Genomic DNA, 27,000 nt, shown 5'->3' on the forward strand with positions numbered 1-27,000 from the left:
TCCAATAAAATCACAAATGACTTTTACGCAGTGTAAACGATATTTTTTTACATGAATGATAAAAAAAAATTAAAGAGGATCTTGAAATGTCACTACATCTTGGTTTCGAAGGCGGCATCCGTAAAAATACATAAAATCAAAAGTGGAATTGTGTAAAACGGATAAATTAGCGTAAAGTTATGTCGTTTTAAGGATTAACACTTTCGCACCTAGAGCGGAAGGAGGAAGGGTAATAAGAAAATTTAGAGTGCAAGGAATGTGGGATGCGATCATACCAGCACTAACGCACCGGATCCCATCAGAACACCGAAGCTAAGCGTGTTTGGGCGAGAGTAGTACTAGGATGGGTGACCCCCTGGGAAGTCCTCGTGTTGCATCCCTTTTTTTGGCCAACTGTTATATTCAGCTTGATTATCTGATTTTATACAAATATGAACTTATGTGCAAAATTTTATCTTTTTACCGATTTCTTACTTATTGTTATTATTTTACGAGAATTGCAACGTCGTGGAAACATATCTCGAACCACGTTACATCAATGCACCCGTAGTTGTTTGGCATATCTCGACTCGGTTGAAATTTGGATTTGGGTCACATAAATGTGCACCCGAGTTTAAGGAGATAACATTATTAAATACGCGCCTAAAGCGACTAGCGCAAGGTTATTTTGAGAAAAGGCCGTGAAGTTCGCTAAGCGGCCGATCCCGAGTTCTAAGTAATTAACACATACATTTGTGAGGGCCCCGCAATCTATACATTTTACTAGGCGAGGCTCATCTCATTTATTTTAAATGGACAAATCCTAAAGCGACTACATCTTTTCTATTAAAATTAATCTCTAAAATAAATAAAGAAAATCCTAATTAATTACGAGCTTTTTTTTTTTTTTAAGAAAGCATGGCATACTAATTGCTATATTAATACAAATATTGATGAACAAGAATTTTACTAAAAAAAATTCGAAATTATAAATAAAATAAAAATTCGACAACTAATATTCAAAAGAATCAAATATAGTTAGATTGAAGCTCGCATTGTTATATATATAAAAAAAACTATTGGAATTAATTATTCACAACCATTTGAAACTGGATTTAACCATAATTACTAAAGCTTAATAGAAAGTTTATTAGACTTAAACGTTCTTCTAATTTTGTTTGAACTCAAATCATGCCTTAATACCTAATTCACGAAATTTAGTTCAAATTCATGTCTTAGCTAAGTTTAAGTACTTGTTCACGATTAACCTACTGTTGATAATCTTAGAACCTTCGTAGCTAGTGAATTAACCCGTTTTGCCAAGCCGATTCATTAAAGACTAACTTATGTTATTTTCTCTTATTCCAATTATTATTCAATAATACATAAAATAGCCTAAATACAATCAATAAAAGGAACAGAGAAAAAGCGAAATTAAAACTTCAAAATTCGATTCTTCATATGTATTCATGCTTCCACATTTTTAGCTTGCAATAACTAGTATTACATTCGTGTACCTGGTATTGGAAAACAAGAGAAGATGAAGATGAGAAGCAGCAACAGTAGTAACAATGCAGCACAGCAACGACAGTCCAGCAACACAGGAATAGACCAGTAACAGTAGGAATAGCAGAAAACCCAGGAGACTATAAACGACTCCAAGTATAGAGAAGAAGTAAAAGGCAGGAAGGTTCTGACTATTTCAGATACTAAGCGAGGCAATGAAACAGTAACTATTCTTTTTCAACTTCAAAACTCTCCAAAATGAATTCTGCCCCTGTATATTCAGTGTATCCAGAATGTATATCAGGTGTATACTTCTCACTCCGCCCCCTCTTTTTTTCTTCTCTCTATCTAGTTTTTCCTCTTGTTTTTCCACCCCTTCTTCCTAAATTTTCTCTTCTATTTATAGCAAAATTTTCGAAATTTTCAGATTTTTTTTTATTTTTTTATTTTTTTAATTAAAAGAAATCCCACTTACAAATTGCTTTTATTTTTTTAGAAAAAGAAATCCCACCTTTATTTACTTTTATTTTTAAAATTCCAACTTTAATTACTTTATCTTATTTAAAATCCCACTTTTTATTTTTTTTTAAAAGAGAATCTCACTTTATTTAACTTTTCTTTAAAAAACAAACCACTATCTTTTCTTTTTCTTTTAAAAATGCTACTTTCAATTACTTTAAATTTTTTTAAATTTTCAGATACCTTTATATTTATTTTTTAATTCCAACCTTCTTTTACTTTTAAATTTTTTTTAAAACTTTTTTTTTTTAATTTTCTATTTCTTTTACTTTTTTTTTTAAAATCATTCCCGAAATTATTATATATGTTTTTTTTAAGAAAAATAAAAATACAAAAATAAAAAAAAATATTTTCGGATTTTTTTTATATATATAAAAAAATAAAACTATTAATAGTGATAATTCACCTTTTATTTTTTATTTTTTTGGTTTTGTTTTGTGTTGGACAAAAATGAAGATGGGGTATTGGGTTAATGGAGCGGACCGGGTCGACCCGGTTTGAAACGGACCGGGTCATGGGGAAAGTTGAGCAATTATTTGGGCCTGTGGTTTGAAATTGAAGAAGTGGCCCAATCCGATTTTTCTTTGTATTTTTGTTCTCTTTTCTTCTTTTATTTTTCTAAAACTAAATTATAAAAGTACTTAAATTATTATTAAGAACTAAATTAAGTTATAAAAGCGCAAATTAACTTCCAATAACAATTAACGCACAATTAAGTAATAATTAAGCATAAAATTGTTCATTTGGACATTAAATGCTAAAAATGCAAAAGATGCCTATTTTTGTATTTTTTTATTAATTTAACAAATAAACATGCATAGACAAACATACAAATAGTTACACAAAATATCACAAAAATTGCACACCAAGAAAAATTATTTTATTTTTTGAATTTTTTGGGAGTAATTCTCATATAGGGCAAAAATCACGTGCTTACAACTGCCCCTCTTTGCCCGAAGACACGAAGGGTTTTCGTGCAAAGATAAAGCGAGCGATTTTTGCCCATCCGAGTACTCCGTGTGAAGCATTTTTTTTTTGAAAAAGATTTGACCGAACCTTTGCTTCAAAGGTTTCCTACATATCCTGGGCTAAACAGGAATCAGGTCAATGTAGTTCGGGAAGTTTTGGTAGCTGGGACTACCGTGAGACTGCAATGTTACTGCTGTTGCATGCTGTTATCACTGCTTACCGATCTCCTTGTTATACCGTGTTTAAAAGAAAACAAGAAGTAGGCTAGACTAAAATTTGTTCTTGTTGCCTTGCTTTCTTGTCAGCTTGTGTTTCCTCCGGTGCTTTTCTTCAGATGCTTTTCTTCCTTTTGACACATGCACTTGAGTTTGTGCTGGGACCTCTTGTTGCATCCTTTTGCTTCCCGGTGCTGGGGATTTTTATTGTTTCCTGCTGGGGATTCCTGTTGTAACCCTCTGTTTTATTGTCCTCTGACTTGATCTTGAAATGTGTGCCTCTGTTGTATGGGCGGGCTCCCAACTTCAATACTTGAAAATTAATGCTGAAATGTATGCCTCTGTTATCTGGGCGGGCTCCCAACTTCAACGCTTGAAATGTAAAGACTGAATGTTTTCCTCTCGTTATACAGGTGGGCGCCTGACATGAAATGTGATGACTGAAAAGTATTCCTCTTGTTATACAAGTGGGCGCCTGGCATCAACAACAACTTTGAAAATAAAATCCTATTCGAGGGCGGATGAACCCAAAATATCCTATTCGAGGGCGGATGAACCCAAAATATCCTATTCGAGGGCGGATGAACCCAAAATATCCTATTTGAGGGCGGATGAACCCAAAATATCCTATTCGAGGGCGGATGAACCCAAAATATCCTATTCGAGGGCGGATGAACCCAAAATATCCTATTCGAGGGCGGATGAACCCAAAATATCCTATTCGAGGGCGGATGAACCCAAAATATCCTATTCGAGGGCGGATGAACCCAAAATATCCTATTTGAGGGAGGATGAACCCAAAATATCCTATTCGAGGGCGGATGAACCCAAAATATCCTATTCGAGGGCGGATGAACCCAAAATATCCTATTCGAGGGCGGATGAACCCAAAAATATCCTATTCGAGGGCGGATGAACCCATCGTATCCTATTCGAGGGCGGATGAACCCATCGTATCCTATTCGAGGGCGGATAAACCCATCGTATCCTATTTGAGGGCCGATGAATCCAGAATATCCTATTCGAGGGCGGATGAACCCAGAATATCCTATTCGAGGGAGGATGAACCCAGAATATCCTATTCGAGGGCGGATGAACCCAGAATATCCTATTCGAGGGCGGATGAACCCAGAATATCCTATTCGAGGGCGGATGAACCCAGAATATCCTATTCGAGGGCGGATGAACCCAGAATATCCTATTCGAGGGCGGATGAACCCAGAATATCCTATTCGAGGGCGGATGAACCCAGAATATCCTATTCGAGGGCGGATGAACCCAGAATATCCTATTCGAGGGCGGATGAACCCATCTTCAAAAATTTGGAATTGTCTTACCTCCGACTGTCTTTCTTAGAATCGTGTTGTCTTGCTATCTCTTAAAATTTGAATTGATTTCCTCGTTCCTTCGAGAAAATTTTCGACAAATTGCAGAAAATTTTCTGCCCCAGTGTTGGTGCTTTTCCTTGTGGCATGTTTTTTCGCCATTAACAAGATTTCCTTTTCCTGCTTCAAATCAAAGAAAATTTGTTAGTTTTAACACATGGTGAGTGGTCGTGCCACTCCTGCTGGGGATGGTTTTTCCCTTTCCCTCTTCCCCGCTCTGTGCTTCATTACGCTATCAAAACTTGCTGGGGATGAATTTTCCTTTTCTTCCTTCCCCACTCTGTGTTTGCGACCAACTTCTTTTCACTTTATCGCCTTATCTTTGGCCTATTGTATTCGCCTTTTGCTTTGCATCATTTTGGCAACTGGTAGTAAACTCTGAAAATCCTTTTCAAAAACAAACTGTTGGGGAGGTAAAATCTTTAAACCAAGAAATGAAAAAGTGAAGAATTTCAAAAAATAGAAAAAGAAGAAGTCTTTCTGAACAAATGCTAGGGAAAAGGAAAGAAAAGAACTTATCTGAATGATATAACCGATTCCAACGATCATGTCGCGCATTCCGGATTAATCAACCCAGTCTATTTGTATCAATCAACCTTCCAGACGGCCTCATGTTGCTGGGGATAAACAGGCACTCAACTCTTTGCCAAATGCGGATCCTTCCCGCCAATCTTGTCTTATCGCCTCATAGTGCCCTTCGAGGGGTTTTCAATAATAAGACTCTCTCATTTCTCTCAACTCCCGTCGCCTTATGGTGCCTCTGAAGGTGTTCACCGATAAGACTTTCTCATTTTATTTTATTTTATTTTTCAGCTGAGGATTGGAGTGCTGCCGATATGACTCTCTCTGTTGGGGATTCTTTCGGCTATCAATTCATTTTCAGCTTATGATCTTCTTCTTTGCTGGGGATCAGAGTGTTATTCCCGACTTCCATTTGAATTGACTTAGCACTTCTCAGATACAGATCGGGAGGTCTTTTTTGGACATCAATAGGGGTTTTTGTGTATGGCTGAAAGTAGAAGGGGGTATCCAAAGTTCAAAAATAATTTTTAGGGGTAAAATAGTACAACTCTTGGAATCAAACTTTCTTGACAAAATTACAAGCGCCAACTTCTGCCCCAGTTTTTCTTGCTCGGGGATTTTTATTTTGTCACACTATGTTACCTTATGCACACTATGTTACACTATGACCGAGCCGTGAGGCGCCTACGTATCCTTCTTTGAGGAATCAGGTCAAACGTAGTTCCCATTCTTTTTTTTTGACTTTTCTTTTGTTCTTATTATCATTACTTTTTTTTCGTTTTCATTACTGATTCCAAAAGAGGGGTATGAAAGAGTAAATAAGGCTCAAAAGGGGAAGCAAAGGTCAAAGTGTTTGGATAGAAGAAAGAATTGCCTCCGTCCTTTCATTCTCTGATAAATGCTAAGTACAAACAAACAACAATTATAATTACAAGAAATCATAATATCTCTTAACTGCGTCAGAATTGATAGCCATATCGACGCATTTCCCTTCGATATCTGTTGATCATAAAGCGTCATCGGGCTTGCTCTGTTTAGATTGCGATAATCAACACACACCTCGGATTTTCCGTCTTCTTCTTTTTTTTTCATTGGCACCACATTAGCCCACCAATCAGGATATCGAGCGGCCCGAATAACCTTAGTATTCAGCTGTTTGGTCACTTCTTCCTTAATCTTCCCACTCACGTTGGTTTTGAACTTCCTCAATTTTGCTGGACGGGGGGTAATGCCGGGTCAGTGGGCAATTTTTGAACCACTAGATTGGTGCTTAAGCCCGGCATGTCGTCGTATGACCATGCAAAATGTTTTGAATTCAGTAAGTGCTTTGATTAGTTCTTCCCTGATGTTTGGTTCCATGTGGATGCTTATCTTAGCTTCCCTGATGTCATCCGCATCCCCTAGATTGACGGCTTCCGTGTCATTTGAGTTGGGCTTTTTTTTCAAATTGGCTTAACTCTCTGTTAATTTCTTCGAAGGCTTCATCCTTATCGTATTCCGACTTATCATCACAATCTTGTACTATAAGTTCGAAATCAGATTGATTTTTTTAGACTAGGTTGAAGATCCGTCGTGCATGCCATGTCATTAGAACCAGTAGAAAGAGAACTGTTCAGAAGAGAAAAATAAGAAGAAAAATTAAAACAAAATAAGGAATGAGGAAAAAAACTTTCACTTTATTAAAATACGGGATAGCAAGGTTTCACACTTTGGCGAGCACAAGAAAGATCTGGATTACAACCCTGGAATAATCCAGACAACAAAAAAAAGAAAATCAGAGCCCCCACTACCAAGACTCCCTTCGTATAGGAAGAGGAGTAGCCATTCAATTGTTGATTTTTGCTTTCAACCCTACAAACTGCATATCTGCCTTGTTGGACCCTTTTCCCAACACTATAACTGGCTTGTCATCCACCTTTTCCAACTATACCACCGCTTTCCCACTAGTTAACATTTCTTTTGAACCGACACGGATCATCATCACTGTTTGTGAGGGTTTCTTTAGCTTCCCTACTTCGTGCATTAGCTCAATCATGTGGGTTTCAAGGTGTGCCGGCAATGGGTTCTGATTGATGTTGGGTGCCTCTGGTGTCTGAACCTCAATCTTGTTGGTGTCAATAAGATTCTGTACTGCATGTTTCAACTTCCAACATTTCTCGGTATCATGTCCGGGAGCCCCCGAACAATACTCACAGCTTACCGAGTGGTCCATATTTTTGGGAAGGGGATTTGGCAATCTGGGCTCAACAGGACTCAACAAGCCTAACTGCCTTAATTTGTGGAACACGGCAGTATAGGTTTCCCCCAACTCAGTGAATGTTCTTTGTATTCTTTCATTTCTGAAAGCCTGATTTCCCCGGAAACCTGCCCCTGGAGGGTTCTTGTAGGCTCTTGTTGGTGAATAGGTGTTTTGCAGTGGTGTATGTGTGTTCTGGGGAGCCGGCGCGCGCCATTGTGAGCGAACCGGAGGCTGAGTGTATGTTTGGGCTTGGTTAATGGAAGAATGAGGCTCCGAAGGGTGATAGTAGTGTTGGGATAAATTGTGGTGGTAAGTTGATTGGCGAGGTCGTTGTTGATTATAGTAAGGCGGTGAACCTCTGGGTCCCCACCAAATTCCTGAATCAACTACCGCTGCTTCCTCTCTCTTCTTTCTTCCGATTTCTCCTACCCCGCCTTGAATAGCTTGAGTAGCTGCCTTAATTGCTGAATAGCTCATAATTTTATTTGTCTTGAGGCCTTCTTCCACCATACCTCCCATCTTCACTACCTCGTTGAATGATTTCCCTACCGCTGAAACCAAATGGGCATAGTAAGTTGGTTCCAAGGCTTGGAGGAAGTAGTCTACCATTTCACTCTCCTTCATAGGAGGATCCACTCTTGCTGCCTGTTCTCTCCACCGGAAGCCATACTCTCTGAAACTTTCATTGTGTTTCTTCTCAAATTTTGTCAAAGATAGTCGATCTGGGATGATTTCCAGATTGTATTGGAAATGGTGTGCGAATGCCTGTGCTAGGTCATCCCAGGTGTACCATCTCCCATGGTCCTGGCGTGTATACCACTCCAAAGCTGATCCGCTTAAACTTTGACTGAAGTAAGCCATCAATAATTTCGTCCTTTCCCCCAGCTCCTCGCATCTTGCTGCAGAAACCCCTTAAGTGGGCTACTGGGTCGCCGTGCCCATTGTATAGGTCAAATTTAGGCATCTTGAAGCCAACTGGTAATTGTACATTTGGGAACAAGCACAAATCCTTGTATGCTACACTGACTTGCCCACCTAACCCTCGCATGTCTCGGAAATATTGTTCTAGACTTTTGACCTTCCTGAACATCTCTTCTTGTTCAGCATTTTTGGCTGGCTTGTCACTTTCGGTTGGGAGGTCAAAACGAGGAGTAGTTGAATGGATTTCGGAGGCTTTGAGGGTGGGCTCCGGGGGTAATATTGGGTGTCCTGGGCCTGGAATGTAGGCTCACTAGGAGATTTGTGGAATGTAGCCGGGGGAGGTGCTACGAAAACAGGAGTCACAGGTGGAGGAAAGTATGAAACTGGTTTCGGAGGTGGAGACTACGGTGTCTGAGAGGTGGTTCCTCGGTAGTGTTGGTAAATGGGGAAATTTGGGGATAATTCAGTGGTAATATTATCCTGAGTTTGGGTCATTGATGGAGCAGGGTTAGTTGGGTAAGATGGGGGTAACTGTCCTGTAGACCAGGCTTGGTACATCTCAGCCATTTGCTGCTTGAGTTTAAACATCTCTTCTTTCATTTTCCCGACATCCATCTCCTCTAGCTCAATACCTGTGTCAACATCTGGGATAGACATACTTTCGGGTATTGGTCCTTTTGATCTCGTGTGATAATGATAATATGCCAGTATACTCTTTAAAGAAACTAACTGCTTGAATTCTGAAAATGAACAAACTTGTTAGTTTTGAGAATTTAACACATATATAATTACACGTTGAGATGCAATGCTCCTAGACAAATATCCCCTTTCTATTATGCATTTGCTCGACTGCTTGTGTCGTCCCAGCTTTCTTGAAAATTTTATTCACTTTTATTTTATTCTATTTTCTTATATATATTTTATTGTGGTGGTCGAATCTTATAGAGATTGCCTACGTATCATGCCCCCGCATGAATCAGACCTTGCGTAGTTCGGACCAGTAAAAGATAAGCAATACTAATCATTTTTTTTTCAATTTTCATATTGGGTTTCAAAGGTTTAAAAATGACCTGCAAACTTGAAAATCAAACGACCCACATATTATAATCAAAAGTTTTACAAACTCCAAAACAAACGGCCAGCTTCCTTTCTCCATTTGACAAATGCAACCAAACGGTTATTTTTGCAAATGTGGCCCCTTCCAAATTTTGAGGCCGGAGAGGATTATTTTATGACACTTTACACACTTGTCCATTCTTTTACGAAAATAGCCTTTCGACAACTGAAAGATACTCTGAGGCTATTTCGGCAAGAACGGTTTAAGACGCGGCCGAAGCTGGCTCGGCTTATTATGACAAAATTCAAACGGTATTCACCTGACCGCTGACTCTTTGTTTTTTTTTCAAATTACAATAAAAACCAGGTGTTGCAACACGGCCCTTCAGTGCCTTGGGGACGAAGATTTTTTAAGGCTGTGTGGGTCAATTGGACCAAATTTTAAAAAATGACCCAAAGGTGGATGTTTATGCAAAGTCAGCCTTCCGGCGTCCCTTTCGGGAACATTCGGCTATGCCTTGATAAAACAGCGTCACCCGACTTCTTTATGACAAAATTAAAATTTGACATATTTTTTTTTTGGCTATTTTTTAGCAAAAGGGGAGGCTGGACACTGCCCGACTTATTTATGACAAAATTAAAATTTTGACACGTTTTTATTTATTTATTGGTTTTTGGCTTATTTTAGCAAAGAGGGGGTTGGACCCGATGAGAGTTGCCTACGTATCTCACATCCGGTGAGAATCAAACTCGCGTAGTTCGGGCTAATTAACCGAACTATTTTAAAACATGATTTTTTTTCTTTTTCAGCAACAAATAACAAAATCACTTTCAAAGCACGACTCTTTTCATTTTCATTTTGAATTTTTCAGAAACAAATAAATAAAACTATTTTAAAAGTAAGACTCTTTTTCATTGTCATTTTCAGGGGAAGACAAACTATTTTCCTTTTTATATATTTTTTATATATATTTTTTTAAAAAAAATAAGACAGAACAACGACTTTTTTTTCTTTGCTTTTAGTGAAACAAACTAATAAAACATTTTTTTCATTTTCTCGAAATTTCGGTAGAGGTTTGACAATATTTAGGCATTGAGTTTTTTTTTTCAAAAATAAACAATCAATTCCCTAACCGCTATTTCATTTTTCATTTCAAAATATTGTTCTTGATATTCAAAAGTCAGTCAACACACAAGTCCGAATCAAATAAATGCGCAAGTAGGAGCAAGTAAGATGCATCAGGATGGTCATTTTCATTTTTGGTACACCTGTCCTAGACAGACCCAACCCCTATGTTGAGCCTCCAAAGTCAAATGCACGTGATGCAAACAAACGTTCCTACTAGGGATCCGACATGTAGCTGAGTTATTCTAAGTGAAAAACCTGAGGCATATTGTTCTAACCCTGGCTTACCCAAGTGGACAGCTTGAGCCGAAATGGGGGCAACGTACCGGGAGCACGAAAGTCTGCCCGGCCTAGTTACTTGTCCCAACTTCGTCTTATTTGGTATGACTTCTAACAGAAAGGTGGGTCACGCGCACGTGTACACCATAAATTTAGAAGACTCAGAAAGAAGAAGAGTTTCGTAGCAGTTTTATACACAATTCAGATAATATTAAAGCGGTAAAAGCATCATTTAGCATATTAAGCATAAACATGTAAAAATCAGATAATAAATAAAGCCAACTATAACAGTTATTTTAAGCTCGAATTCTTGAACCCTGAACCAGTGATTCTAGGTCTAGTCCCAAGTGGAGTCGCCAGAGCTGTCGCACCTCCTTTTTCCGCACCCGCGAGGGTGCAAGGGAGTTTTTTTCCAATTAAAGGACAATCGAAACGGGATTCGTTTATTTATTTCAGAGTCGCCACTTGGGAGATTTAGGGTGTCCCAAGTCACCAATTTTAATCCCGAATCGAGGAAAAGAATGACTCCATATTACAGTCTGCGCACCAGAAATCCGGATAAGGAATTCTGTTAACCCGGGAGAAGGTGTTAGGCATTCCCGAGTTCCGTGGTTCTAGCACGGTCGCTCAACTGTTATATTCGGCTTGATTATCTGATTTTATACAAATATGAACTTATGTGCAAAATTTTATCTTTTTACCGATTTCTTACTTATTGTTATTATTTTACGAGAATTGCAACGTCGTGGAAACATATCTCGAACCACGTTACATCAATGCACCCGTAGTTGTTTGGCATATCTCGACTCGGTTGAAATTTGGATTTGGGTCACATAAATGTGCACCCGAGTTTAAGGAGATAACATTATTAAATACGCGCCTAAAGCGACTAGCGCAAGGTTATTTTGAGAAAAGGCCGTGAAGTTCGCTAAGCGGCCGATCCCGAGTTCTAAGTAATTAACACATACATTTGTGAGGGCCCCGCAATCTATACATTTTACTAGGCGAGGCTCATCTCATTTATTTTAAATGGACAAATCCTAAAGCGACTACATCTTTTCTATTAAAATTAATCTCTAAAATAAATAAAGAAAATCCTAATTAATTACGAGCTTTTTTTTTTTTTTAAGAAAGCATGGCATACTAATTGCTATATTAATACAAATATTGATGAACAAGAATTTTACTAAAAAAAATTCGAAATTATAAATAAAATAAAAATTCGACAACTAATATTCAAAAGAATCAAATATAGTTAGATTGAAGCTCGCATTGTTATATATAAAAAAAACTATTGGAATTAATTATTCACAACCATTTGAAACTGGATTTAACCATAATTACTAAAGCTTAATAGAAAGTTTATTAGACTTAAACGTTCTTCTAATTTTGTTTGAACTCAAATCATGCCTTAATACCTAATTCACGAAATTTAGTTCAAATTCATGTCTTAGCTAAGTTTAAGTACTTGTTCACGATTAACCTACTGTTGATAATCTTAGAACCTTCGTAGCTAGTGAATTAACCCGTTTTGCCAAGCCGATTCATTAAAGACTAACTTATGTTATTTTCTCTTATTCCAATTATTATTCAATAATACATAAAATAGCCTAAATACAATCAATAAAAGGAACAGAGAAAAAGCGAAATTAAAACTTCAAAATTCGATTCTTCATATGTATTCATGCTTCCACATTTTTAGCTTGCAATAACTAGTATTACATTCGTGTACCTGGTATTGGAAAACAAGAGAAGATGAAGATGAGAAGCAGCAACAGTAGTAACAATGCAGCACAGCAACGACAGTCCAGCAACACAGGAATAGACCAGTAACAGTAGGAATAGCAGAAAACCCAGGAGACTATAAACGACTCCAAGTATAGAGAAGAAGTAAAAGGCAGGAAGGTTCTGACTATTTCAGATACTAAGCGAGGCAATGAAACAGTAATTATTCTTTTTCAACTTCAAAACTCTCCAAAATGAATTCTGCCCCTGTATATTCAGTGTATCCAGAATGTATATTGGGTGTATACTTCTCACTCCGCCCCCTCTTTTTTTCTTCTCTCTATCTAGTTTTTCCTCTCTTTTTTTCCACCCTTCTTCCTAAATTTTCTCTTCTATTTATAGCAAAATTTTCGAAATTTTCAGATTTGTTTTTTATTATTTTATTATTTTTTTAATTAAAAGAAATCCCACTTACAAATTGCTTTTATTTTTTTAGAAAAAGAAATCCCACCTTTATTTACTTTTATTTTTAAAATTCCAACTTTAATTACTTTATCTTATTTAAAATCCCACTTTTTATTTTTTTTAAAAGAGAATCTCACTTTATTTAACTTTTCTTTAAAAAACAAACCACTATCTTTTCTTTTTCTTTTAAAAATGCTACTTTCAATTACTTTAAATTTTTTAAATTTTCAGATACCTTTATATTTATTTTTTAATTCCAACCTTCTTTTACTTTTAAATTTTTTTTAAAACTTTTTATTTTTTTTTAAATTTTCTACATTCTTTTACTTTTTTTTTTTAAAATCATTCCCGAAATTATTATATATGTTTTTTTTAAGAAAAATAAAAATAAAAAAATAAAAAAAAATATTTTCGAATTTTTTTTATATATAAAAAAAAATAAAACTATTAATAGTGATAATTCACCTTTTATTTTTTATTTTTTTGGTTTTGTTTTGTGTTGGACAAAAATGAAGATGGGGTGTTGGGTTAATGGAGCGGACCGGGTCGACCCGGTTTGAAACGGACCGGGTCATGGGGAAAGTTGGGCAATTATTTGGGCCTGTGGTTTGAAATTGAAGAAGTGGCCCAATCCGATTTTTCTTTGTATTTTTGTTCTCTTTTCTTCTTTTATTTTTCTAAAACTAAATTATAAAAGTACTTAAATTATTATTAAGAACTAAATTAAGTTATAAAAGCGCAAATTAACTTCCAATAACAATTAACGCACAATTAAGTAATAATTAAGCATAAAATTGTTCATTTGGACATTAAATGCTAAAAATGCAAAAGATGCCTATTTTTGTATTTTTTTATTAATTTAACAAATAAACATGCATAGACAAACATACAAATAGTTACACAAAATATCACAAAAATTGCACACCAAGAAAAATTATTTTATTTTTTGAATTTTTTGGGAGTAATTCTCATATAGGGCAAAAATCACGTGCTTACATTGGTTTCGAAGGCGGCATCCTTAAAAATACATAAAATCAAAAGAGGAATCGCGTAAAACGGATAAATGAGCGTAAAGTTATGTCGTTTTAAGGCTTCATACTTTTGCACCTAGAGCGGAAGGAGGAAGGGTAATAAGAAAATTTAGAGTGCAAGGAATGTTGGATGCGATCATACCAGCACTAACGCACCGGATCCCATCAGAACTCCGAAGTTAAGCGTGCTTGGGCGAGAGTAGTACTAGGATGGGTGACCCCCTGGGAAGTCCTCGTGTTGCATCCTTTTTTTTGGCAAAATTTGTATCCTACTTCTTTTAATATATCGATGGTAGATCCAATAAAATCACAAATGACTTTTACGCAGTGTAAACGATATTTTTTTTACATGAATGATAAAAAAAAATTAAAGAGGATCTTGACATGTCACTACGTCTTGGTTTCGAAGGCGGCATCCGTAAAAATACATAAAATCAAAAGAGGAATCGCGTAAAACGGATAAATGAGCGTAAAGTTATGTCGTTTTAAGGCTTCACACTTTCGCACCTAGAGCGGAAGGAGGAAGGGTAATAAGAAAATTTAGAGTGCAAGGAATGTTGGATGCGATCATACCAGCACTAACGCACCGGATCCCATCAGAACTCCGAAGTCAAGCGTGCTTGGGCGAGAGTAGTACTAGGATGGGTGACCCCCTGGGAAGTCCTCGTGTTGCATCCTTTTTTTTGGCAAAATTTGTATCCTACTTCTTTTAATATATCGATGGTAGATCCAATAAAATCACAAATGACTTTTACGCAGTGTAAACGATATTTTTTTTACATGAATGATAAAAAAAATTAAAGAGGATCTTGACATGTCACTACGTCTTGGTTTCGAAGGCGGCATCCGTAAAAATACATAAAATCAAAAGAGGAATCGCGTAAAACGGATAAATGAGCGTAAAGTTATGTCGTTTTAAGGCTTCACACTTTCGCACCTAGAGCGGAAGGAGGAAGGGTAATAAGAAAATTTAGAGTGCAAGGAATGTTGGATGCGATCATACCAGCACTAACGCACCGGATCCCATCAGAACTCCGAAGTGAAGCGTGCTTGGGCGAGAGTAGTACTAGGATGGGTGACCCCCTGGGAAGTCCTCGTGTTGCATCCTTTTTTTTGGCAAAATTTGTATCCTACTTCTTTTAATATATCGATGGTAGATCCAATAAAATCACAAATGACTTTTACGCAGTGTAAACGATATTTTTTTTACATGAATGATAAAAAAAAATTAAAGAGGATCTTGACATGTCACTACGTCTTGGTTTCGAAGGCGGCATCCGTAAAAATACATAAAATCAAAAGAGGAATCGCGTAAAACGGATAAATGAGCGTAAAGTTATGTCGTTTTAAGGCTTCACACTTTCGCACCTAGAGCGGAAGGAGGAAGGGTAATAAGAAAATTTAGAGTGCAAGGAATGTTGGATGCGATCATACCAGCACTAACGCACCGGATCCCATCAGAACTCCGAAGTTAAGCGTGCTTGGGCGAGAGTAGTACTAGGATGGGTGACCCCCTGGGAAGTCCTCGTGTTGCATCCCTTTTTTTGGCAAAATTTGTATCCTACTTCTTTTAATATATCGATGGTAGAGCCAATAAAATCACAAATGACTTTTACGCAGTGTAAACGATATTTTTTTTACATGAATGATAAAAAAAATTAAAGAGGATCTTGACATGTCACTACGTCTTGGTTTCGAAGGCGGCATCCGTAAAAATACATAAAATCAAAAGAGGAATCGCGTAAAACGGATAAATGAGCGTAAAGTTATGTCGTTTTAAGGCTTCACACTTTCGCACCTAGAGCGGAAGGAGGAAGGGTAATAAGAAAATTTAGAGTGCAAGGAATGTTGGATGCGATCATACCAGCACTAACGCACCGGATCCCATCAGAACTCCGAAGTGAAGCGTGCTTGGGCGAGAGTAGTACTAGGATGGGTGACCCCCTGGGAAGTCCTAGTGTTGCATCCTTTTTTTTTTGGTAAAATTTGTTTCCTACTTCTTTTAATATATCGATGGTAGATCCAATAAAATCACAAATGACTTTTACGCAGTGTAAACGATATTTTTTTTACATGAATGATAAAAAAAAAATTAAAGAGGATCTTGACATGTCACTACGTCTTGGTTTCGAAGGCGGCATCCGTAAAAATACATAAAATCAAAAGAGGAATCGCGTAAAACGGATAAATGAGCGTAAAGTTATGTCGTTTTAAGGCTTCACACTTTCGCACCTAGAGCGGAAGGAGGAAGGGTAATAAGAAAATTTAGAGTGCAAGGAATGTTGGATGCGATCATACCAGCACTAACGCACCGGATCCCATCAGAACTCCGAAGTTAAGCGTGCTTGGGCGAGAGTAGTACTAGGATGGGTGACCCCCTGGGAAGTCCTCGTGTTGCATCCTTTTTTTTGGCAAAATTTGTATCCTACTTCTTTTAATATATCGATGGTAGATCCAATAAAATCACAAATGACTTTTACGCAGTGTAAACGATATTTTTTTTACATGAATGATAAAAAAAAATTAAAGAGGATCTTGACATGTCACTACGTCTTGGTTTCGAAGGCGGCATCCGTAAAAATACATAAAATCAAAAGAGGAATCGCGTAAAACGGATAAATGAGCGTAAAGTTATGTCGTTTTAAGGCTTCACACTTTCGCACCTAGAGCGGAAGGAGGAAGGGTAATAAGAAAATTTAGAGTGCAAGGAATGTTGGATGCGATCATACCAGCACTAACGCACCGGATCCCATCAGAACTCCGAAGTTAAGCGTGCTTGGGCGAGAGTAGTACTAGGATGGGTGACCCCCTGGGAAGTCCTCGTGTTGCATCCTTTTTTTTGGCAAAATTTGTATCCTACTTCTTTTAATATATCGATGGTAGATCCAATAAAATCACAAATGACTTTTACGCAGTGTAAACGATATTTTTTTTACATGAATGATAAAAAAAAATTAAAGAGGATCTTGACATGTCACTACGTCTTGGTTTCGAAGGCGGCATCCGTAAAAATACATAAAATCAAAAGAGGAATCGCGTAAAACGGATAAATGAGCGTAAAGTTATGTCGTTTTAAGGCTTCACACTTTCGCACCTAGAGCGGAAGGAGGAAGGGTAATAAGAAAATTTAGAGTGCAAGGAATGTTGGATGCGATCATACCAGCACTAACGCACCGGATCCCATCAGAACTCCGAAGTTAAGCGTGCTTGGGCGAGAGTAGTACTAGGATGGGTGACCCCCTGGGAAGTCCTCGTGTTGCATCCTTTTTTTTGGCAAAATTTGTATCCTACTTCTTTTAATATATCGATGGTAGATCCAATAAAATCACAAATGACTTTTACGCAGTGTAAACGATATTTTTTTTACATGAATGATAAAAAAAAATTAAAGAGGATCTTGACATGTCACTACGTCTTGGTTTCGAAGGCGGCATCCGTAAAAATACATAAAATCAAAAGAGGAATCGCGTAAAACGGATAAATGAGCGTAAAGTTATGTCGTTTTAAGGCTTCACACTTTCGCACCTAGAGCGGAAGGAGGAAGGGTAATAAGAAAATTTAGAGTGCAAGGAATGTTGGATGCGATCATACCAGCACTAACGCACCGGATCCCATCAGAACTCCGAAGTTAAGCGTGCTTGGGCGAGAGTAGTACTAGGATGGGTGACCCCCTGGGAAGTCCTCGTGTTGCATCCTTTTTTTTGGCAAAATTTGTATCCTACTTCTTTTAATATATCGATGGTAGATCCAATAAAATCACAAATGACTTTTACGCAGTGTAAACGATATTTTTTTTACATGAATGATAAAAAAAAATTAAAGAGGATCTTGACATGTCACTACGTCTTGGTTTCGAAGGCGGCATCCGTAAAAATACATAAAATCAAAAGAGGAATCGCGTAAAACGGATAAATGAGCGTAAAGTTATGTCGTTTTAAGGCTTCACACTTTCGCACCTAGAGCGGAAGGAGGAAGGGTAATAAGAAAATTTAGAGTGCAAGGAATGTTGGATGCGATCATACCAGCACTAACGCACCGGATCCCATCAGAACTCCGAAGTTAAGCGTGCTTGGGCGAGAGTAGTACTAGGATGGGTGACCCCCTGGGAAGTCCTCGTGTTGCATCCTTTTTTTTGGCAAAATTTGTATCCTACTTCTTTTAATATATCGATGGTAGATCCAATAAAATCACAAATGACTTTTACGCAGTGTAAACGATATTTTTTTTACATGAATGATAAAAAAAAATTAAAGAGGATCTTGACATGTCACTACGTCTTGGTTTCGAAGGCGGCATCCGTAAAAATACATAAAATCAAAAGAGGAATCGCGTAAAACGGATAAATGAGCGTAAAGTTATGTCGTTTTAAGGCTTCACACTTTCGCACCTAGAGCGGAAGGAGGAAGGGTAATAAGAAAATTTAGAGTGCAAGGAATGTTGGATGCGATCATACCAGCACTAACGCACCGGATCCCATCAGAACTCCGAAGTTAAGCGTGCTTGGGCGAGAGTAGTACTAGGATGGGTGACCCCCTGGGAAGTCCTCGTGTTGCATCCTTTTTTTTGGCAAAATTTGTATCCTACTTCTTTTAATATATCGATGGTAGATCCAATAAAATCACAAATGACTTTTACGCAGTGTAAACGATATTTTTTTTACATGAATGATAAAAAAAAATTAAAGAGGATCTTGACATGTCACTACGTCTTGGTTTCGAAGGCGGCATCCGTAAAAATACATAAAATCAAAAGAGGAATCGCGTAAAACGGATAAATGAGCGTAAAGTTATGTCGTTTTAAGGCTTCACACTTTCGCACCTAGAGCGGAAGGAGGAAGGGTAATAAGAAAATTTAGAGTGCAAGGAATGTTGGATGCGATCATACCAGCACTAACGCACCGGATCCCATCAGAACTCCGAAGTTAAGCGTGCTTGGGCGAGAGTAGTACTAGGATGGGTGACCCCCTGGGAAGTCCTCGTGTTGCATCCTTTTTTTTGGCAAAATTTGTATCCTACTTCTTTTAATATATCGATGGTAGATCCAATAAAATCACAAATGACTTTTACGCAGTGTAAACGATATTTTTTTTACATGAATGATAAAAAAAAATTAAAGAGGATCTTGACATGTCACTACGTCTTGGTTTCGAAGGCGGCATCCGTAAAAATACATAAAATCAAAAGAGGAATCGCGTAAAACGGATAAATGAGCGTAAAGTTATGTCGTTTTAAGGCTTCACACTTTCGCACCTAGAGCGGAAGGAGGAAGGGTAATAAGAAAATTTAGAGTGCAAGGAATGTTGGATGCGATCATACCAGCACTAACGCACCGGATCCCATCAGAACTCCGAAGTTAAGCGTGCTTGGGCGAGAGTAGTACTAGGATGGGTGACCCCCTGGGAAGTCCTCGTGTTGCATCTCTTTTATTGGCAAAATTTGTATCCTACTTCTTTTAATATATCGATGGTAGAGCCAATAAAATCACAAATGACTTTTACGCAGTGTAAACGATATTTTTTTTACATGAATGATAAAAAAAATTAAAGAGGATCTTGACATGTCACTACGTCTTGGTTTCGAAGGCGGCATCCGTAAAAATACATAAAATCAAAAGAGGAATCGCGTAAAACGGATAAATGAGCGTAAAGTTATGTCGTTTTAAGGCTTCACACTTTCGCACCTAGAGCGGAAGGAGGAAGGGTAATAAGAAAATTTAGAGTGCAAGGAATGTTGGATGCGATCATACCAGCACTAACGCACCGGATCCCATCAGAACTCCGAAGTTAAGCGCGCTTGGGCGAGAGTAGTACTAGGATGGGTGACCCCCTGGGAAGTCCTCGTGTTGCATCCTTTTTTTTGGCAAAATTTGTATCCTACTTCTTTTAATATATCGATGGTAGATCCAATAAAATCACAAATGACTTTTACGCAGTGTAAACGATATTTTTTTTACATGAATGATAAAAAAAAATTAAAGAGGATCTTGACATGTCACTACGTCTTGGTTTCGAAGGCGGCATCCGTAAAAATACATAAAATCAAAAGAGGAATCGCGTAAAACGGATAAATGAGCGTAAAGTTATGTCGTTTTAAGGCTTCACACTTTCGCACCTAGAGCGGAAGGAGGAAGGGTAATAAGAAAATTTAGAGTGCAAGGAATGTTGGATGCGATCATACCAGCACTAACGCACCGGATCCCATCAGAACTCCGAAGTTAAGCGTGCTTGGGCGAGAGTAGTACTAGGATGGGTGACCCCCTGGGAAGTCCTCGTGTTGCATCCTTTTTTTTGGCAAAATTTGTATCCTACTTCTTTTAATATATCGATGGTAGATCCAATAAAATCACAAATGACTTTTACGCAGTGTAAACGATATTTTTTTTACATGAATGATAAAAAAAAATTAAAGAGGATCTTGACATGTCACTACGTCTTGGTTTCGAAGGCGGCATCCGTAAAAATACATAAAATCAAAAGAGGAATCGCGTAAAACGGATAAATGAGCGTAAAGTTATGTCGTTTTAAGGCTTCACACTTTCGCACCTAGAGCGGAAGGAGGAAGGGTAATAAGAAAATTTAGAGTGCAAGGAATGTTGGATGCGATCATACCAGCACTAACGCACCGGATCCCATCAGAACTCCGAAGTTAAGCGTGCTTGGGCGAGAGTAGTACTAGGATGGGTGACCCCCTGGGAAGTCCTCGTGTTGCATCCTTTTTTTTGGCAAAATTTGTATCCTACTTCTTTTAATATATCGATGGTAGATCCAATAAAATCACAAATGACTTTTACGCAGTGTAAACGATATTTTTTTTACATGAATGATAAAAAAAAATTAAAGAGGATCTTGACATGTCACTACGTCTTGGTTTCGAAGGCGGCATCCGTAAAAATACATAAAATCAAAAGAGGAATCGCGTAAAACGGATAAATGAGCGTAAAGTTATGTCGTTTTAAGGCTTCACACTTTCGCACCTAGAGCGGAAGGAGGAAGGGTAATAAGAAAATTTAGAGTGCAAGGAATGTTGGATGCGATCATACCAGCACTAACGCACCGGATCCCATCAGAACTCCGAAGTTAAGCGTGCTTGGGCGAGAGTAGTACTAGGATGGGTGACCCCCTGGGAAGTCCTCGTGTTGCATCCTTTTTTTTGGCAAAATTTGTATCCTACTTCTTTTAATATATCGATGGTAGATCCAATAAAATCACAAATGACTTTTACGCAGTGTAAACGATATTTTTTTTACATGAATGATAAAAAAAAATTAAAGAGGATCTTGACATGTCACTACGTCTTGGTTTCGAAGGCGGCATCCGTAAAAATACATAAAATCAAAAGAGGAATCGCGTAAAACGGATAAATGAGCGTAAAGTTATGTCGTTTTAAGGCTTCACACTTTCGCACCTAGAGCGGAAGGAGGAAGGGTAATAAGAAAATTTAGAGTGCAAGGAATGTTGGATGCGATCATACCAGCACTAACGCACCGGATCCCATCAGAACTCCGAAGTTAAGCGTGCTTGGGCGAGAGTAGTACTAGGATGGGTGACCCCCTGGGAAGTCCTCGTGTTGCATCCTTTTTTTTGGCAAAATTTGTATCCTACTTCTTTTAATATATCGATGGTAGATCCAATAAAATCACAAATGACTTTTACGCAGTGTAAACGATATTTTTTTTACATGAATGATAAAAAAAATTAAAGAGGATCTTGACATGTCACTACGTCTTGGTTTCGAAGGCGGCATCCGTAAAAATACATAAAATCAAAAGAGGAATCGCGTAAAACGGATAAATGAGCGTAAAGTTATGTCGTTTTAAGGCTTCACACTTTCGCACCTAGAGCGGAAGGAGGAAGGGTAATAAGAAAATTTAGAGTGCAAGGAATGTTGGATGCGATCATACCAGCACTAACGCACCGGATCCCATCAGAACTCCGAAGTCAAGCGTGCTTGGGCGAGAGTAGTACTAGGATGGGTGACCCCCTGGGAAGTCCTCGTGTTGCATCCTTTTTTTTGGCAAAATTTGTATCCTACTTCTTTTAATATATCGATGGTAGATCCAATAAAATCACAAATGACTTTTACGCAGTGTAAACGATATTTTTTTTACATGAATGATAAAAAAAAATTAAAGAGGATCTTGACATGTCACTACGTCTTGGTTTCGAAGGCGGCATCCGTAAAAATACATAAAATCAAAAGAGGAATCGCGTAAAACGGATAAATGAGCGTAAAGTTATGTCGTTTTAAGGCTTCACACTTTCGCACCTAGAGCGGAAGGAGGAAGGGTAATAAGAAAATTTAGAGTGCAAGGAATGTTGGATGCGATCATACCAGCACTAACGCACCGGATCCCATCAGAACTCCGAAGTTAAGCGTGCTTGGGCGAGAGTAGTACTAGGATGGGTGACCCCCTGGGAAGTCCTCGTGTTGCATCCTTTTTTTTGGCAAAATTTGTATCCTACTTCTTTTAATATATCGATGGTAGATCCAATAAAATCACAAATGACTTTTACGCAGTGTAAACGATATTTTTTTTACATGAATGATAAAAAAAAATTAAAGAGGATCTTGACATGTCACTACGTCTTGGTTTCGAAGGCGGCATCCGTAAAAATACATAAAATAAAAAGAGGAATCGCGTAAAACGGATAAATGAGCGTAAAGTTATGTCGTTTTAAGGCTTCACACTTTCGCACCTAGAGCGGAAGGAGGAAGGGTAATAAGAAAGTTTAGAGTGCAAGGAATGTCGGATGCGATCATACCAGCACTAACCCACCGGATCCCATTAGAACTCCGAAGTTAAGCGTGCTTGGGCGAGAGTAGTACTAGTATGGGTGACCCCCTAGGAAGTCCTCGTGTTGCATCCCTTTTTTTGGCAAAATTTGTATCCTACTTCTTTTAATATATCGATGGTAGAGCCAATAAAATCACAAATGACTTTTACGCAGTGTAAACGATATTTTTTTTACATGAATGATAAAAAAAATTAAAGAGGATCTTGACATGTCACTACGTCTTGGTTTCGAAGGCGGCATCCGTAAAAATACATAAAATCAAAAGAGGAATCGCGTAAAACGGATAAATGAGCGTAAAGTTATGTCGTTTTAAGGCTTCACACTTTCGCACCTAGAGCGGAAGGAGGAAGGGTAATAAGAAAATTTAGAGTGCAAGGAATGTTGGATGCGATCATACCAGCACTAACGCACCGGATCCCATCAGAACTCCGAAGTTAAGCGTGCTTGGGCGAGAGTAGTACTAGGATGGGTGACCCCCTGGGAAGTCCTCGTGTTGCATCCTTTTTTTTGGCAAAATTTGTATCCTACTTCTTTTAATATATCGATGGTAGATCCAATAAAATCACAAATGACTTTTACGCAGTGTAAACGATATTTTTTTTACATGAATGATAAAAAAAAATTAAAGAGGATCTTGACATGTCACTACGTCTTGGTTTCGAAGGCGGCATCCGTAAAAATACATAAAATCAAAAGAGGAATCGCGTAAAACGGATAAATGAGCGTAAAGTTATGTCGTTTTAAGGCTTCACACTTTCGCACCTAGAGCGGAAGGAGGAAGGGTAATAAGAAAATTTAGAGTGCAAGGAATGTTGGATGCGATCATACCAGCACTAACGCACCGGATCCCATCAGAACTCCGAAGTTAAGCGTGCTTGGGCGAGAGTAGTACTAGGATGGGTGACCCCCTGGGAAGTCCTCGTGTTGCATCCTTTTTTTTGGCAAAATTTGTATCCTACTTCTTTTAATATATCGATGGTAGATCCAATAAAATCACAAATGACTTTTACGCAGTGTAAACGATATTTTTTTTACATGAATGATAAAAAAAATTAAAGAGGATCTTGACATGTCACTACGTCTTGGTTTCGAAGGCGGCATCCGTAAAAATACATAAAATCAAAAGAGGAATCGCGTAAAACGGATAAATGAGCGTAAAGTTATGTCGTTTTAAGGCTTCACACTTTCGCACCTAGAGCGGAAGGAGGAAGGGTAATAAGAAAATTTAGAGTGCAAGGAATGTTGGATGCGATCATACCAGCACTAACGCACCGGATCCCATCAGAACTCCGAAGTTAAGCGTGCTTGGGCGAGAGTAGTACTAGGATGGGTGACCCCCTGGGAAGTCCTCGTGTTGCATCCTTTTTTTTGGCAAAATTTGTATCCTACTTCTTTTAATATATCGATGGTAGATCCAATAAAATCACAAATGACTTTTACGCAGTGTAAACGATATTTTTTTTACATGAATGATAAAAAAAAATTAAAGAGGATCTTGACATGTCACTACGTCTTGGTTTCGAAGGCGGCATCCGTAAAAATACATAAAATCAAAAGAGGAATCGCGTAAAACGGATAAATGAGCGTAAAGTTATGTCGTTTTAAGGCTTCACACTTTCGCACCTAGAGCGGAAGGAGGAAGGGTAATAAGAAAATTTAGAGTGCAAGGAATGTTGGATGCGATCATACCAGCACTAACGCACCGGATCCCATCAGAACTCCGAAGTTAAGCGTGCTTGGGCGAGAGTAGTACTAGGATGGGTGACCCCCTGGGAAGTCCTCGTGTTGCATCCTTTTTTTTGGCAAAATTTGTATCCTACTTCTTTTAATATATCGATGGTAGATCCAATAAAATCACAAATGACTTTTACGCAGTGTAAACGATATTTTTTTTACATGAATGATAAAAAAAAATTAAAGAGGATCTTGACATGTCACTACGTCTTGGTTTCGAAGGCGGCATCCGTAAAAATACATAAAATCAAAAGAGGAATCGCGTAAAACGGATAAATGAGCGTAAAGTTATGTCGTTTTAAGGCTTCACACTTTCGCACCTAGAGCGGAAGGAGGAAGGGTAATAAGAAAATTTAGAGTGCAAGGAATGTTGGATGCGATCATACCAGCACTAACGCACCGGATCCCATCAGAACTCCGAAGTTAAGCGTGCTTGGGCGAGAGTAGTACTAGGATGGGTGACCCCCTGGGAAGTCCTCGTGTTGCATCCTTTTTTTTGGCAAAATTTGTATCCTACTTCTTTTAATATATCGATGGTAGATCCAATAAAATCACAAATGACTTTTACGCAGTGTAAACGATATTTTTTTTACATGAATGATAAAAAAAAATTAAAGAGGATCTTGACATGTCACTACGTCTTGGTTTCGAAGGCGGCATCCGTAAAAATACATAAAATCAAAAGAGGAATCGCGTAAAACGGATAAATGAGCGTAAAGTTATGTCGTTTTAAGGCTTCACACTTTCGCACCTAGAGCGGAAGGAGGAAGGGTAATAAGAAAATTTAGAGTGCAAGGAATGTTGGATGCGATCATACCAGCACTAACGCACCGGATCCCATCAGAACTCCGAAGTTAAGCGTGCTTGGGCGAGAGTAGTACTAGGATGGGTGACCCCCTGGGAAGTCCTCGTGTTGCATCCTTTTTTTTGGCAAAATTTGTATCCTACTTCTTTTAATATATCGATGGTAGATCCAATAAAATCACAAATGACTTTTACGCAGTGTAAACGATATTTTTTTTACATGAATGATAAAAAAAAATTAAAGAGGATCTTGACATGTCACTACGTCTTGGTTTCGAAGGCGGCATCCGTAAAAATACATAAAATCAAAAGAGGAATCGCGTAAAACGGATAAATGAGCGTAAAGTTATGTCGTTTTAAGGCTTCACACTTTCGCACCTAGAGCGGAAGGAGGAAGGGTAATAAGAAAATTTAGAGTGCAAGGAATGTTGGATGCGATCATACCAGCACTAACGCACCGGATCCCATCAGAACTCCGAAGTTAAGCGTGCTTGGGCGAGAGTAGTACTAGGATGGGTGACCCCCTGGGAAGTCCTCGTGTTGCATCCTTTTTTTTGGCAAAATTTGTATCCTACTTCTTTTAATATATCGATGGTAGATCCAATAAAATCACAAATGACTTTTACGCAGTGTAAACGATATTTTTTTTACATGAATGATAAAAAAAAATTAAAGAGGATCTTGACATGTCACTACGTCTTGGTTTCGAAGGCGGCATCCGTAAAAATACATAAAATCAAAAGAGGAATCGCGTAAAACGGATAAATGAGCGTAAAGTTATGTCGTTTTAAGGCTTCACACTTTCGCACCTAGAGCGGAAGGAGGAAGGGTAATAAGAAAATTTAGAGTGCAAGGAATGTTGGATGCGATCATACCAGCACTAACGCACCGGATCCCATCAGAACTCCGAAGTTAAGCGTGCTTGGGCGAGAGTAGTACTAGGATGGGTGACCCCCTGGGAAGTCCTCGTGTTGCATCCTTTTTTTTGGCAAAATTTGTATCCTACTTCTTTTAATATATCGATGGTAGATCCAATAAAATCACAAATGACTTTTACGCAGTGTAAACGATATTTTTTTTACATGAATGATAAAAAAAAATTAAAGAGGATCTTGACATGTCACTACGTCTTGGTTTCGAAGGCGGCATCCGTAAAAATACATAAAATCAAAAGAGGAATCGCGTAAAACGGATAAATGAGCGTAAAGTTATGTCGTTTTAAGGCTTCACACTTTCGCACCTAGAGCGGAAGGAGGAAGGGTAATAAGAAAATTTAGAGTGCAAGGAATGTTGGATGCGATCATACCAGCACTAACGCACCGGATCCCATCAGAACTCCGAAGTTAAGCGTGCTTGGGCGAGAGTAGTACTAGGATGGGTGACCCCCTGGGAAGTCCTCGTGTTGCATCCTTTTTTTTGGCAAAATTTGTATCCTACTTCTTTTAATATATCGATGGTAGATCCAATAAAATCACAAATGACTTTTACGCAGTGTAAACGATATTTTTTTTACATGAATGATAAAAAAAAATTAAAGAGGATCTTGACATGTCACTACGTCTTGGTTTCGAAGGCGGCATCCGTAAAAATACATAAAATCAAAAGAGGAATCGCGTAAAACGGATAAATGAACGTAAAGTTATGTCGTTTTAAGGCTTCACAATTTCGCACCTAGAGTGGAAGGAGGAAGGGTAATAAGAAAATTTAGAGTGCAAGGAATGTCGGATACGA

General features: G+C 38.1%; 31 non-coding genes across 31 annotated transcripts; all 31 read left to right on the forward strand.

Annotated features, from left to right (window-relative positions):
• The first annotated feature begins 261 nt into the window (after nt 1–261).
• On the forward strand, nt 262–380 carry LOC138890702 (5S ribosomal RNA). The gene has a single exon (XR_011407104.1). It is a non-coding gene; the product is annotated as a 5S ribosomal RNA (ribosomal RNA).
• Nucleotides 381–14,065: 13,685 nt separating this feature from the next.
• Nucleotides 14,066–14,184, forward strand: LOC138890797 (5S ribosomal RNA). Its single transcript, XR_011407199.1, has one exon. It is a non-coding gene; the product is annotated as a 5S ribosomal RNA (ribosomal RNA).
• Nucleotides 14,185–14,496: 312 nt separating this feature from the next.
• On the forward strand, nt 14,497–14,615 carry LOC138890667 (5S ribosomal RNA). Its single transcript, XR_011407069.1, has one exon. It is a non-coding gene; the product is annotated as a 5S ribosomal RNA (ribosomal RNA).
• A 311-nt stretch (nt 14,616–14,926) lies between these two features.
• On the forward strand, nt 14,927–15,045 carry LOC138890664 (5S ribosomal RNA). Its single transcript, XR_011407066.1, has one exon. It is a non-coding gene; the product is annotated as a 5S ribosomal RNA (ribosomal RNA).
• A 312-nt stretch (nt 15,046–15,357) lies between these two features.
• LOC138890624 (5S ribosomal RNA) lies at nt 15,358–15,476 on the forward strand. The gene has a single exon (XR_011407025.1). It is a non-coding gene; the product is annotated as a 5S ribosomal RNA (ribosomal RNA).
• Nucleotides 15,477–15,787: 311 nt separating this feature from the next.
• LOC138890691 (5S ribosomal RNA) lies at nt 15,788–15,906 on the forward strand. The gene has a single exon (XR_011407093.1). It is a non-coding gene; the product is annotated as a 5S ribosomal RNA (ribosomal RNA).
• A 315-nt stretch (nt 15,907–16,221) lies between these two features.
• On the forward strand, nt 16,222–16,340 carry LOC138890808 (5S ribosomal RNA). The gene has a single exon (XR_011407210.1). It is a non-coding gene; the product is annotated as a 5S ribosomal RNA (ribosomal RNA).
• Nucleotides 16,341–16,652: 312 nt separating this feature from the next.
• Nucleotides 16,653–16,771, forward strand: LOC138890819 (5S ribosomal RNA). Its single transcript, XR_011407222.1, has one exon. It is a non-coding gene; the product is annotated as a 5S ribosomal RNA (ribosomal RNA).
• A 312-nt stretch (nt 16,772–17,083) lies between these two features.
• On the forward strand, nt 17,084–17,202 carry LOC138890830 (5S ribosomal RNA). The gene has a single exon (XR_011407233.1). It is a non-coding gene; the product is annotated as a 5S ribosomal RNA (ribosomal RNA).
• Nucleotides 17,203–17,514: 312 nt separating this feature from the next.
• Nucleotides 17,515–17,633, forward strand: LOC138890842 (5S ribosomal RNA). Its single transcript, XR_011407241.1, has one exon. It is a non-coding gene; the product is annotated as a 5S ribosomal RNA (ribosomal RNA).
• Nucleotides 17,634–17,945: 312 nt separating this feature from the next.
• Nucleotides 17,946–18,064, forward strand: LOC138890854 (5S ribosomal RNA). Its single transcript, XR_011407243.1, has one exon. It is a non-coding gene; the product is annotated as a 5S ribosomal RNA (ribosomal RNA).
• A 312-nt stretch (nt 18,065–18,376) lies between these two features.
• Nucleotides 18,377–18,495, forward strand: LOC138890865 (5S ribosomal RNA). Its single transcript, XR_011407245.1, has one exon. It is a non-coding gene; the product is annotated as a 5S ribosomal RNA (ribosomal RNA).
• A 312-nt stretch (nt 18,496–18,807) lies between these two features.
• On the forward strand, nt 18,808–18,926 carry LOC138890876 (5S ribosomal RNA). The gene has a single exon (XR_011407246.1). It is a non-coding gene; the product is annotated as a 5S ribosomal RNA (ribosomal RNA).
• Nucleotides 18,927–19,238: 312 nt separating this feature from the next.
• Nucleotides 19,239–19,357, forward strand: LOC138890660 (5S ribosomal RNA). Its single transcript, XR_011407062.1, has one exon. It is a non-coding gene; the product is annotated as a 5S ribosomal RNA (ribosomal RNA).
• Nucleotides 19,358–19,668: 311 nt separating this feature from the next.
• LOC138890684 (5S ribosomal RNA) lies at nt 19,669–19,787 on the forward strand. The gene has a single exon (XR_011407086.1). It is a non-coding gene; the product is annotated as a 5S ribosomal RNA (ribosomal RNA).
• Nucleotides 19,788–20,099: 312 nt separating this feature from the next.
• LOC138890882 (5S ribosomal RNA) lies at nt 20,100–20,218 on the forward strand. The gene has a single exon (XR_011407247.1). It is a non-coding gene; the product is annotated as a 5S ribosomal RNA (ribosomal RNA).
• A 312-nt stretch (nt 20,219–20,530) lies between these two features.
• Nucleotides 20,531–20,649, forward strand: LOC138890889 (5S ribosomal RNA). Its single transcript, XR_011407253.1, has one exon. It is a non-coding gene; the product is annotated as a 5S ribosomal RNA (ribosomal RNA).
• Nucleotides 20,650–20,961: 312 nt separating this feature from the next.
• Nucleotides 20,962–21,080, forward strand: LOC138890899 (5S ribosomal RNA). The gene has a single exon (XR_011407263.1). It is a non-coding gene; the product is annotated as a 5S ribosomal RNA (ribosomal RNA).
• Nucleotides 21,081–21,392: 312 nt separating this feature from the next.
• LOC138890910 (5S ribosomal RNA) lies at nt 21,393–21,511 on the forward strand. The gene has a single exon (XR_011407272.1). It is a non-coding gene; the product is annotated as a 5S ribosomal RNA (ribosomal RNA).
• Nucleotides 21,512–21,822: 311 nt separating this feature from the next.
• LOC138890668 (5S ribosomal RNA) lies at nt 21,823–21,941 on the forward strand. Its single transcript, XR_011407070.1, has one exon. It is a non-coding gene; the product is annotated as a 5S ribosomal RNA (ribosomal RNA).
• Nucleotides 21,942–22,253: 312 nt separating this feature from the next.
• On the forward strand, nt 22,254–22,372 carry LOC138890921 (5S ribosomal RNA). The gene has a single exon (XR_011407284.1). It is a non-coding gene; the product is annotated as a 5S ribosomal RNA (ribosomal RNA).
• A 312-nt stretch (nt 22,373–22,684) lies between these two features.
• Nucleotides 22,685–22,803, forward strand: LOC138890697 (5S ribosomal RNA). Its single transcript, XR_011407099.1, has one exon. It is a non-coding gene; the product is annotated as a 5S ribosomal RNA (ribosomal RNA).
• Nucleotides 22,804–23,114: 311 nt separating this feature from the next.
• On the forward strand, nt 23,115–23,233 carry LOC138890932 (5S ribosomal RNA). Its single transcript, XR_011407295.1, has one exon. It is a non-coding gene; the product is annotated as a 5S ribosomal RNA (ribosomal RNA).
• Nucleotides 23,234–23,545: 312 nt separating this feature from the next.
• Nucleotides 23,546–23,664, forward strand: LOC138890944 (5S ribosomal RNA). The gene has a single exon (XR_011407306.1). It is a non-coding gene; the product is annotated as a 5S ribosomal RNA (ribosomal RNA).
• A 311-nt stretch (nt 23,665–23,975) lies between these two features.
• On the forward strand, nt 23,976–24,094 carry LOC138890956 (5S ribosomal RNA). The gene has a single exon (XR_011407318.1). It is a non-coding gene; the product is annotated as a 5S ribosomal RNA (ribosomal RNA).
• Nucleotides 24,095–24,406: 312 nt separating this feature from the next.
• Nucleotides 24,407–24,525, forward strand: LOC138890967 (5S ribosomal RNA). The gene has a single exon (XR_011407329.1). It is a non-coding gene; the product is annotated as a 5S ribosomal RNA (ribosomal RNA).
• A 312-nt stretch (nt 24,526–24,837) lies between these two features.
• LOC138890978 (5S ribosomal RNA) lies at nt 24,838–24,956 on the forward strand. Its single transcript, XR_011407340.1, has one exon. It is a non-coding gene; the product is annotated as a 5S ribosomal RNA (ribosomal RNA).
• A 312-nt stretch (nt 24,957–25,268) lies between these two features.
• LOC138890989 (5S ribosomal RNA) lies at nt 25,269–25,387 on the forward strand. Its single transcript, XR_011407351.1, has one exon. It is a non-coding gene; the product is annotated as a 5S ribosomal RNA (ribosomal RNA).
• Nucleotides 25,388–25,699: 312 nt separating this feature from the next.
• LOC138891000 (5S ribosomal RNA) lies at nt 25,700–25,818 on the forward strand. Its single transcript, XR_011407361.1, has one exon. It is a non-coding gene; the product is annotated as a 5S ribosomal RNA (ribosomal RNA).
• Nucleotides 25,819–26,130: 312 nt separating this feature from the next.
• LOC138891001 (5S ribosomal RNA) lies at nt 26,131–26,249 on the forward strand. The gene has a single exon (XR_011407362.1). It is a non-coding gene; the product is annotated as a 5S ribosomal RNA (ribosomal RNA).
• Nucleotides 26,250–26,561: 312 nt separating this feature from the next.
• On the forward strand, nt 26,562–26,680 carry LOC138891002 (5S ribosomal RNA). The gene has a single exon (XR_011407363.1). It is a non-coding gene; the product is annotated as a 5S ribosomal RNA (ribosomal RNA).
• Nucleotides 26,681–27,000: the final 320 nt, after the last annotated feature.

Source organism: Nicotiana sylvestris, chromosome 4 (genome assembly GCF_000393655.2).
Source record: "Nicotiana sylvestris chromosome 4, ASM39365v2, whole genome shotgun sequence".
Taxonomy (NCBI): Eukaryota; Viridiplantae; Streptophyta; class Magnoliopsida; order Solanales; family Solanaceae; genus Nicotiana; species Nicotiana sylvestris.